Source organism: Rhinopithecus roxellana, chromosome 4 (genome assembly GCF_007565055.1).
Source record: "Rhinopithecus roxellana isolate Shanxi Qingling chromosome 4, ASM756505v1, whole genome shotgun sequence".
Lineage (NCBI taxonomy): Eukaryota > Metazoa > Chordata > Mammalia > Primates > Cercopithecidae > Rhinopithecus > Rhinopithecus roxellana.
The window spans coordinates 67,265,841-67,277,753 of record NC_044552.1 but is presented as its reverse complement, the minus strand read 5'-3'; positions in this window follow the sequence as shown (position 1 = coordinate 67,277,753).

Here is an 11,913-nt window from a genome sequence, read left to right as displayed (position 1 = left end):
TCCTACTCCTCTCTTCCACCCAACCACCCTGCAAAAAACTGAAGTTAATTACCATGGATCTTGCCTGCTCTCTCTCTAGCCAAGCTCTTCTCTGCCTTCTGCCCTGTCTTCACGATGAAGCCAGAATCACTCTCATAAAGCAAAACAAAGTCAGATTCTGTTCATAACTAAACATCAAAATGCACAAAGAACAGAGTCCTAAAACTTCAATCTGTGCCTTAATACGCACTGAGCCCACTCTCTCAGTTATATCCACTCAGAGTCAACAAGGTTACAGGTTCCATCCATTTGGGTCCATGAAGTCTAGGGCAGACTGGGGATCCACTGGAAAAAGCAGAATGGAACTTAGTTCCATAGATCACAGATGTGTGCAAATTACACACTGTCCCCATTTCACCAAGCCAGGAGGCCACAGTAGATGCTAGGAAAGGCAAAAAAGACATGCTGCCAGGCAACTCCTTCTCCATGCCCATGGAGAACTGAAGAAGAGAGAGGAAATGAGTCATGTCTGAAGACAGAGGGAACCTTTAACTGTCCAGATTAGGGGTTACACTCAGATACCTTCAGAGCTATTTAAATGTATGAGCGAAGCCAGGCACGGTGGCTCATGCCTGTAATTCCAGCACTTTGGGAGGCTGAGGCAGGCGGATCACTTGAGCTCAGGAATTCAAGACCAGCCTGGGCAACATCGCGAAACCTCATCTCTACAAAAAAAAAAAAAAAAAAAAAAAAATAGATACAGATAGAGATAAATATATATAAGCTAGATATGGTGGGGCATGCCTGTAGTCCCAGCTGCTCAGGAGGCTGAGGCAGGCAGGTTGCTTGGATCCAGGAGGTTGAAGCTGCAGTGAGCTGAGACAGCACCACTGTACCACAGCCTGGGTAACAGAGTAAGACCCTGTCTCAAAAAAAAAGAAAAGAAAAGAAAAGAAAAATAGTGTGAGCAAAGCAGGCCTGACTGAGTCATGTAGTCCTAAGACACAAAAACCACTTGTTTGCAAGTTAGGCTTCTACAAGTATACTTCCGCACACATACAAAAATACCCTCTTCTATTTTTTTTTGAAGTTTGAAACTATGAAAATATCTTTAGTTTCACCACTACTACTGTGGACATTGATAAAATAACTGTTTGTTTTCTCCTAATTCTACTAAAAGAAAACAACTTAAGTAAATGAAAAGTGACAACTGACATTTGATAATGGCAGTACTGTGTGGGGACTGTGGCAAACCAGCCGATGCATGACCCAATCAAAAGGCCACCATCTACACAGCTTCAGCTATCCACTGCCAGCTGAGAAGGCAGAACCCAGTGTTGCCAGATAAACCTACATTTTGAAGAAACACTAAAAATTTGGCTTTTCTGTAAAATTCGTAGTTTTTAAATGCAGGCAATCAATTTAAATTTAGTTAACGCAGTGATCAGGGATACATTTTCTAGGCCAGACAAAGGTTATCCACAGCCCAGAACCAGCCCCAAACTCATCAGTTTGCAGCCTCTGCTGCAAATGACAAAATACAAACAGAAAAATTTTCAAACCTAAAAAAAAATTTTAAATTAAAACAATAAGCAGTCCCAACTCCGTGACTTCAGAAGGCTAAATCCTAGGTTTCTGGGGGCATACAACCAACTTGGCCCAGGCAAGCAGATAATCAGGCATGAATCTGGAAATGGGGGCATCGACATATAAGCATTGAAAAGGACTGCAGAGGCCATGTTGTCCGCCTTCCTGGTGCCTGGAGGAATCGTCTCTATAGAGCTCTTGATCTGCAGTCGACTAGTTGCCAGATACCACATGTGGCCCTGAGACGCTCATTATTGCAAAGAGGCACCATCTCATCTTTCCACAGCTCTATAGGAAAGTCTTCCTCACATGAAGCCCAAAGTGGCCTTTCCCTACTGATACCTGCGGGTCCTAGTGCTTCCTGCAGAGGCAGATCAGACACAGCATCCCTGCTTCCCCTTACACATGACATCTGCTCAGACACTCCAAGGTCGGAATTGGCTTCCCTGCTAAGCTTACCACTTGCTAAGCTAAACCCACTCCCTTCATCATTTCGTACAGAATGCCATTTCTACACCTTCCCCAATGGCAATCACCTTCCTCTGGCTATCAATGTGCCTCTTACATCTATGGTCTGGAGAAATGGAAAGAAGGACACTCAGGTTATTAAGCACCTACACTGTGAGGTAAGCACCGTGTCAGGAGTGTGACATACATTTTCATATCACAGCAATCCTCTTTGAACTGTATTATTATCATTATTTTACAGACAAGGAAACTGAGGCCAAGCAAAGTTTAGCAATTTACTGAAGGCCACAAAACAAGCACAACTGGAAAACTCAAACCAGGTGTCTGTCTGATACCAAAAAGACAACTATATTGTTATACACACAGAAAATGGCATGTTTGCAAACAGTTTTATTGTCATTGTTACTTATTAAAAGTATAACTAATTATAAGCAAGTCTATTCTTTCTGGTGATCTCAAGAATGGACTGTTGTTTTCAGTGCAAAACAAATTCTCCATGCAAACAAAACAAATTTCAAACTTGTGTTACCATTTAACGACCAGTACCCATATATAAACATATATATATATATATATATTTTTTTTTTTTTTTTTTTTTTTTTGAGACAGACTTTTGTTCTTCTTGCCCAGGCTGGAGTGCAATGGCGTGATCTTGGCTCACCACAACCTCCACCTCCCAGGTTCAAGTGATTCTCCTGCCTCAGCCTCCCAAGTAGCTGGGATTACAGAGATGTGCCACCACACCCAGCTAATTTTGTACTTTTAGTAGAGACTGGGTTTCTCCATGTTGGTCAGGCTGGTCTTGAACTCCTGACCTTAGGTGATCTGCCTGCCTCGGCCTCCCAAAGTGCTGGGATTACAGACGTGAGCACATACATTATTTTTAAACCTAATTTGTAAATTGAATATATAAATATCTGAGTATATACTAAGTAAAACAGCAGACATTTATATAACCCATGTACTCACATACTTAATCATAATCATTCTACAAGGAAAATTGTATTATCCCCATTTTACATAAGAAGAAAGTGAAGCATCAAGAGGTTAAATAACCTACCCAGCTTGCATGGTAGCTCACGGCTGTAATCCCAGCACTTTGGGAGGCTGAGGTAGGCAGATCACTTGAGCCCAGGAGATCGAGACCAGCCTGAGCAACACAGCAAGACCTCGTCTCTACAAATTATAAAAAAAATTAGCTAGGCCCAGTGGCACAGGCCTGTGGTCCCAACTACTCAGGAGGCTGAGGTGGGAGGATTGCTTGATCCCAGGTGGTGGAGGTTGCAGTGAGCCAAGGTCACATCACTGCACTCCAGCCTGGGCAACAGAGCAAGACCCTGTCTCAAAAAAATAGCAATAATAACCTACTCCGGGTCACTAGCAAGAAAATGTCAGAGATAGGATTCAAAGAACTCAGGCAGTCTGACTCCAAATAACTGTAGATCTTAGGCTTTCCAAATAGTGTATTTCAGCAGTAGTTTCGAACATTGTTAACGCATAAACATCTCTCTAAAGCTAATTAGATACTACTCTTGGATATTCCAATGTAGATGATAAAAAAAAAAAAAAAAAAAGGTCAACAGAAGCAAAGCTTACCAATTAGGTCAAAATTTCTCGCTTTAATATGTATTATATTTATAAATAAACCCAGAGATATTAGACCACTTCCTGTTTACATGTAATCTAATGTTAAACTTGATCATAATATGAGGGCGGAATTCACATTTCAAAAAAATGTTTAAACAGACAAATTAAACCTTTTAAATATCCTCCAGTGTGAGCAAATATCTCACCATGTGACAGTGAGCAATTTATACAATGAGCCTCATTTAACTGTTCAACTCTTACATTCAGACAAAACATATCTGCTGTGCAACAGACCCTCTTGTGGGCTCTGGACACGGGTGAGGAACCGGGCAGAGAAGGTTCCTGCCCTTGTGGAGCTTCTGCTCTAAGGAAGGCAGAGACAAGACAACAAGCTGATACACAAATATGCAAAGGAGAAAATGATCATTGAGGGACAAGGACTTTGCAGGGAACTAAGAGGGAATGGCGTGGTAGCAGTGGCTCAGTGTCCTTTAGATTGGGTGGTTAGGGGTCCTTCAGAGGGAATACTTTGAGCTGAGACCCAAACAGCATGAAGCAGTCAGTCAAGGAGAGCTGGGGCAATCTAAATAAAACAGCAGAAGATTATGCCTGGGAAGCTTATGTTTATCTGAGTGTGCTTCAGCTAAGTACACGTGAACTCCAGACACGGCAAACAGTCCGGGGAACTACCTGCCACCATTTCAAACGCCGCTGGGGAACTGTTCAGCTTTCCTGCTTTAGTACTTAACCTGCAACACCAACACATCCAATTAGTAAAACACCTCCGTCGGAATGAAACAGCCTTAAGGTCACAGTTGGAATCTGACCTTTCCTCAGTGGCTTCCTAAAATCTACGTCCCCTGAGCTTACCTGATCTTACAACTCCAGTTAGAAATTACATGCTCTCTATGTTCTCAAGCAGGAGGTCCTATTTGGTTTGGAGTTTAAGTGTGTGCTCTATCAGTATGTGGCACATAAAAGGATGGAAACTAAAGCTTCCCAGGCTGCATCCTCTCCACCTAAGCTCCCACAGAGGCCTGGCATACCCGTTTTCCACATTGAGTGGGTCATCCAGCACATCCAATTAAAGTGCTTTTGTAATAATCTACTGAACTCTGAAACCCTGTTGCTTGCAGGAACCTCAATTATAAGCATTCGGCAAACCTACTTTGGCTTTCCCCACTCGACTTCTCATACAAAGTGCAATTAACAGAGCTACATGAGAATGTGGGGAGTAAGCAAAGAAATACAGAATGACATATACTTTTAAAGCCTTTGAGATATATAAATGCCTCAAACTTACCCACAGAGGAAGTATGGAGGACACTTAGATTCATTCATCCAGAACGAGTTGGCTGAAGGTATCCTTGTCATTCATACACGCAGCTCTGGCAAAATAAAACAAAAACACAGAGGCGGTGAGAAATAATTTTTCAAATCAGATTTTTATAATTAAAGCTCAGTTTCTCAGCATTCTGTTGTATCTTGGTGTTGATACAAGAAGGGAGAATCTGAAAGAGAAATCAAGAGTTAAGTGATTAATTATAAAGGAAATAAGGTCTTCCCACATCCTAACTGGAGAAGCAGATTTACTGCTTCATTCCATAATGTCATGACTGAACCATTTGAAGATAGAATGGATGGAGGGAGGGGAGAGAGAAATAGATATAGATGATAAGTAAACAGACAGGAGCTGGATAGATGGATGGATGGACAGACGGATGGACAGATGGATGGACGGGTAGATGGATGATTGATTGTTAGACAGAGCAAGCCTACTGTGACCAAACCACTACTTCAGATGCTAGAAATAAAGCAGTGAATAAGAGAGAAAATCTCACTCTCACTGAGCTTCATTCAGATAGAAATACACAGTTCAATAAATAAATAAGAAAAATATCCTAGAGTGATACAGGCAATGCAGAGTCAACAGGGCAACGAGATAGTCGGTGACAAGTGGCTAAATTAAACTGGAAGATTAGGAATTTGCTCTCTGAAATGACAACTAGCCTGAAATCTGAATGGTATTTGAACTTAGGGAAATGATCCCCCAGGCAGAGGGATCGGCTAAGAAACACCATGTCTTGAGCCATTATTATGGATTCAGAAGCAGAACCCAAGTGGGTAGTGCCAAAGGATCAGAATTTCATAACTTACTAAACAGATGAGGCCAGGCACGGTGGCTCATGTCTATAATCCCAGCACTTTGGGAGGCCGAGGTGGGCGGATCACTTGAGGTTAGGAGTTTGAGACCACTCTGGCCAATATGGTGAAACCCCGTCTCTACTAAAAATACAGAAGTTAGCCAGGTGTGGTGGCTCACACCTGTAGTTCCCACTACTTGGGAGGCTGAGGCAGGAGAATTCCTTGAAACCAGGAGGCAGAGGTTGCAATGAGCTGAGATAGCGCCACTGCACTCCAGCCTGGGCAACAGAGAGACTCCATCCCCCCGCCCCCCAAAAAAAGTGATTTCTGAGTCGTCTCCTATTATAGAGAATAATAATACTTTCTTCTTGTATTTGATATGCTACTTGGTTATATATTAAAATTCATAGACCATTAGTCGACACATCAGAAAATACCTCTTTTTTTCATTGTTTAAAAATGTGAAACAGACTGCTTTTAGAGTGAGACTTATCTTTTTAGAAGGCATGATATTAACTCTGTGATGTACACAAGATACTTTATGATGGCAATAACCATGTGTCCTTAACCCAGAATGCAGTCCTTGATAAAGAATGCAGACTTTAGGGCAGGGGTGTCCAATCTTTTGGCTTCCCTCAGTCACATGGGAAGAGAAATTGTCCTAGGTGCCACCTAAAATATATCAACACTAATGACAGCTGATGAGCTTTAAAAAAAAAAAATCACAAAAAACGTCTAATAAGGTTTAAAGAAATTTTACGAATTTGTGTTGGGCTGCACTTAAAGCCAACCTGGGCTGCAGGTGGCCCACAGGCCATGGGTTGGACAAGCTGGCCTTAGAGCAAGGGGATTGAGATTGGAGTTCAAACCCCAGACACTCCATGGCCACCTGAGTGAGCTGAGCCCAGTTATTTAGATTGTCTGATCCTCTGATTTCTTCAACTATATAATGGAAATATGATCTACACTACAGGGGTATTCTAAGTATTTAATGAAATAATGTACATAAAGTACTTAATAAATTGCTTGAAACATGTGACGTACTCAAAGTAGCAAAAAACCACAACTAGACTTTCACTGTAAATAGTCACTATTGAGAAAGGTTTGACTATCACAATGACTAATGCTATAGAAATACACCTATACGGGGGCCGGGCATGGTGGCTCACGTCTGTAATCCCGGCACTTTGGGAGGCCAAGGCAGGCGGATCATCTGAGGTCAGGAGTTCAAGACCAGCCTGACCAACATGGAGAAACCCCGTCTCTACTAAAAATACAAAAAATTAGCTGGGCGTGGTGGTGCATGCCTGTAATCCCAGCTACTCAGGAGGCTGAGGCAGGAGAATCACTTGAACCTGGGATGCGGAGGTTGCAGTGAGTGAGATCATCCCATTGCACTCCAGCCTGGGCAACAAGAGCAAAAGTACGTCTCAAAAAAAAAAAAAAAAAGACAGAAAAGAAAAAGAAATACACCTATATAACCTGGCATAGTAAAAAGAACAATTTTCACTTATAGGATACCAGGATTGGGGTGGACCTGTTAAAACCCACCCATTTCCTTCATTCTACAGGTGAGAATTTAAAGCTCAAAGAGGTAGCATGATTTGCCCAAGGTGACATGATTAGTTTAGAGAACATTTTCAGAAATTTGTTATATCTGGTCAAGAATGCCTACCTTATAGAATACATTCCATATTGATTTAAAACTTTTTAATTCACTTTGTCATTAACCCAGTATGGATACACTATTTATTTATTTTATTTTATTTATTTTATTTTTTGAGACAGAGTCTCATTCTGTCACCCAGGCTGGAGTGTAATGGCGCAATCTCGGCTCGCTGCAACCTCCGCCTCGCAAGTTCAAGCGATTCTCCTGCCTCAGCCTCCCAAGTAGCTGGGATTACAGGCACCCACCACCACACCTGGCTAATTTTTGTATTTGTAGTAGAGACGGGATTTCACCATGTTGGCCAGGCTGGTCTCAAACTCCTAGGCTCAACTGATCCACCTGCCTTGGCCTCCCAAAGTGCTGGGATTACAGGCGTGAGCCACTGCACCCAGCCGAAAAAACTATTTTCAAATGATAAGAATAGAAAACTGAATCAAGCTGCACTGGACTCTGTCTAAATACATCATACTGACAATCTTTAAAAACCAAGAATTGTAATATTTTACTGATGGCCTCATAAATGATTATTTGCTAACTGAAAACTATAAAATATAAGATCTGCCATATTTTAATGTTTCCAATGATAATAATGTTGGATCTCAAGCATCTGTTACATGACAGAACTTTCCACATATTCATTCCAAATACCACCCTATTTCATGTTTTTTGGTTTGTATGCCTTTGCGTATACTGTTCCCTACAAGGAACGCCTCCCTGGAGAACTTCTAATTACCCCTCAAGACCCAGCTTAAGTGTCTCTTCTTCTGATCACCTACTTTCCTACCCTAAAATTCACAGGGTTTTCGCTCCCTCCTTCACCTCAACACTCTTTCTGTTACAGGCAATTGCCTTGCAATTAGTTCTTTTGCACTCATCTGTCTCCTTTACTAGAATTCACTTATCTTTCCCCTTTACTAGAAATGCTTTAAAAGTGAAGTATTTTGTTTCCCTGGTGTCTGACACAATTCCTTACTCATGGCTGCTTGATAAATGTGTTCATGAAATAACTGATTCATCAAATTGCTAATACAACATGTTAAGATGTGGCGTGGCTTGCTTTTCCATCATATCACCATAACTTGCGTTAAAGAGGAAGCTGCAGCTTAACTACTGGCCATTTTGGTGTTTTTTGTTGTTTGGTTTTTTGATTTTTGTTGTTGTTGTTGTTGTTGTTTTTGAGATGCAGCCTCGCTCTGTTGCCCAGGCTGGAGTGCAGTGGCACGATCTCAGCTCACTGCAACCTCTGCCTCCCAGGTTCAAGCAATTCTCCTGCCTCAGCCTCCCAAGTAGCTGGGATTACATTGCCCGCCACCACACTTGTCTAATTTTCGTATTTTTAGTAGAGATGGGGTTTTGCCATGTTGGTCAGGCTGGTCTCGAACTCCTGACCTCAGGTGATCCACCCACCTCAGGCTTCCAAAGTGCTGGGATTACAGGCGTGATCCACCATGCCCGGCCAACCACTGGTCATTTTTGGATGGAAATGATTTTAAGCAGGGTTATAGAATATTTAAGCTTAACTCACACTGACTTCATCCCTGTTCACTTTGCAGATGGAGAAAGTGAAGTCCAGTAAAGATCAAGTAGACCTCTCACGTAGACAACGGGAAACAGCTAAGACTACAACTCAGATCTCCAAACAGCTACATCAGCTCTGTTTCCAGTGTGACAAGTTACTGGTTCCAAGAATGCCCTTCCTTGGATCCCAGTACCTTCCTCACGACCCTCTCTACGTTCCCCATGTGCTCCGGTGCCACGGGAACTATGAACCTTCATTGAGCTGGACTGCAATCCAGCAAGTGACTATTCTTTCAACAGTGGAGACTGGGCTTCGCTGCCAGGGAAGGTCCTGTTTTAAGGGAGAGTTCGCAGTAGGCCAGGACTGCAATATCCTGTGACCACAGAAAGATCAAACAGGGCACCTTGAGCATGTGAGTCTATGAGATCCAAGGTGGTGCTAGGTAAACTATATCTATAATAAAACTCAAGCAATGCTATGCTTTTGCTTACACAAAGAGTGCTTGTATCTCTCACAGCACATAGGTACCATGTGGGGACAGAGTCATCAATCAACAGATTGATGGCTCATGCTTTTATCAGCCAGTCCCGCAGCCTTGGAGCTGCCTGCTTGCACCATGACATCAGTGTAATTTTAATTTAACATGAACACACCTTACATTCTTTTCCCTTGAGCTTTGTGATGAAAAGTGATTATATTTTTACAGTGCTAGGGATTCTGCCCCATGCCCTATTCAAAAGCTGAATATAATCAGGACCTTCAACTACATCACAAAGTTTGTTGTTTGTTTGTTTTTTTTAAGGCCACATCTCAGAAATACTACATGATTAGTCAATGTAGAAGCCTATTGCCAAGGACTGGGTGAAGTTCAGAGTGCCCAGAGTTTATAAAACTTTCATTGCCAGGTGAACCACTGTGCAAGCCCACAGTACTCAGCACAACTGTCAATGCAGGGCAATGAGAAACAGTGGGGAAGGCAAGAGAAAGTTACTACTTACCCTGTACCCTTCAAACATGCCTCCCGTCTCCACCCAAACTACATAAGTAGAACGCATTTGTTACTAAAAATTTTCTCTCAAATTCATGCCTTCTTCAAATAATATCTTCTTTGTAGCCACCATCTCCCTGAATTTAAAACATGTGTTAAAGTTGCTGGGTTTACTTTAGCCTCGTTATCAGCTAGGCAGCTTATCAATTCAGAGATTCAAGTCAATGTTTGTAAGGAAACAATACAGAAAGTGAGATGTTTTCCAGGACTGGGAGTGAGAAATGTAACTCCCATCTCCCTTAACCCCTCCTATGACCCAGGTTTGTAGGATCTAACTGGGCCCTCCAGAGTCTCCATTTACAGGTGGATTACTAATTATCTCATCACTCAGGGCCCGTAGAGATTTCAGACATAATGAATAAACCATTCTGTGACTCTTATTCCAAGGCATTAGGTAAGACTACATCATAATGTGGTATGCCTTAAATAACAATTTTCACCAGCTTCTCACGTCCACATTAATGCACTGTTCCTGCACAAAGAACTAATGGAATCAGATGCTGCACTCAACAAAGGAAAACTGTAGAGTTACCCAGTAGACTATAGAATGGGAGAGAAGCTGCCATTCATGACAAAGAGATGACTAATTACAATGAAAACAGCAAGTTTCAGTCTATCCTCCCCAAAGGACAGACTTCTATACACATGGAGCACAGTATTTACTGTGTACTGTAAGCCAAGTTACAAAAAGACCCTTGTTACTTATAAAACAGCCCATGTGAAATGCCAAAAAAAAAAAAGAAAATGAATGACCGGCTAGAAGGAGAACAAGGTATATCCATTTTGTTCACTGCTCTACCTAGGTTGGTGGTCACATCAGCCAATCTGGCTTCTGTTTAGAGTAAGTCTTTCCTGGGAGTCCCACAAGGTTCACGTATCCAGTGACAAAACTCAAGGATACAAAAGTTAGCACCGTTTTTAAGCTAATGACATTCAATTCAAGAAGTATTTGTTGAATGTCTATTCTGTTCAAGTCACTATGCTAAGTGCTGGAACTACGATGGTGACACAGCTTGCTTCTGATCTTGCCTGTACACAAGCGAGCCACTAGTCCCATGTGGTGGAAACATGGTTGGGGGTGGGGGTAAGAGGCTGTGAAGTGGCCCCTATCCCTGTCTTCAAGTAAGACTCAAATACGAGAATAGTAACACTCACACCACAAAAATTACCTCCATGCAGTGCCCCAGGTAGATCAGAATAGTTCATTCTCCACTAGGATCCTATTCATGTTTTAAAACAGGTCAGTAAGTTCTCTGACACTCCTCTTAGGAAGGGGAGATGGGCACCCCTTAGCCCCCTTCACCTCAATTCCGCTTCAATCTACATATTACAGCCGACGTGACACTAGGATTTCCACGGCTGGGCCAGAAAATGCCAGGAGGTTTACGCCTGGTTCTCTTGGTGCATTTGCCCTGAAGCTCTGAGGCTACATATATCTGGTTTCGTTTGTCACCTGTTGCCACACTGTCACCACACTGTCCAGCATATAAGACTTTACTTCTGGAAATCCTATCCCATCCCTTGCCAAGACAAAATAAATTGATTTAGCACTGGTATCTAAAAGCTGCCACTGACTTCTGGCTTCCAGACAGAGAGATGATCCTCATCTGGTTGACAGACAAAACTCACTGGGCGAAGTGACATTCTTCATTAGGGAACAGCAATATAATAATTCCTCATCACTTCCAAATGAACCACACCATCCATGCCCCAAGAATTACACATATTCAGTATCTGGGGAGGCTTGTGCAATAGTTACAACATGCACCATGTTTATGTCAGCAGGCTAGTCTTGTGGACAACAGGGACAGGCAATCACGTTGCACATAAGAGATAAAGCTGCATGGGGTCAGGAGACCAGCTGCACGGCTACAGCGGTAAACGCCTGCTTCCCTCTTCCTCCTTCCCATG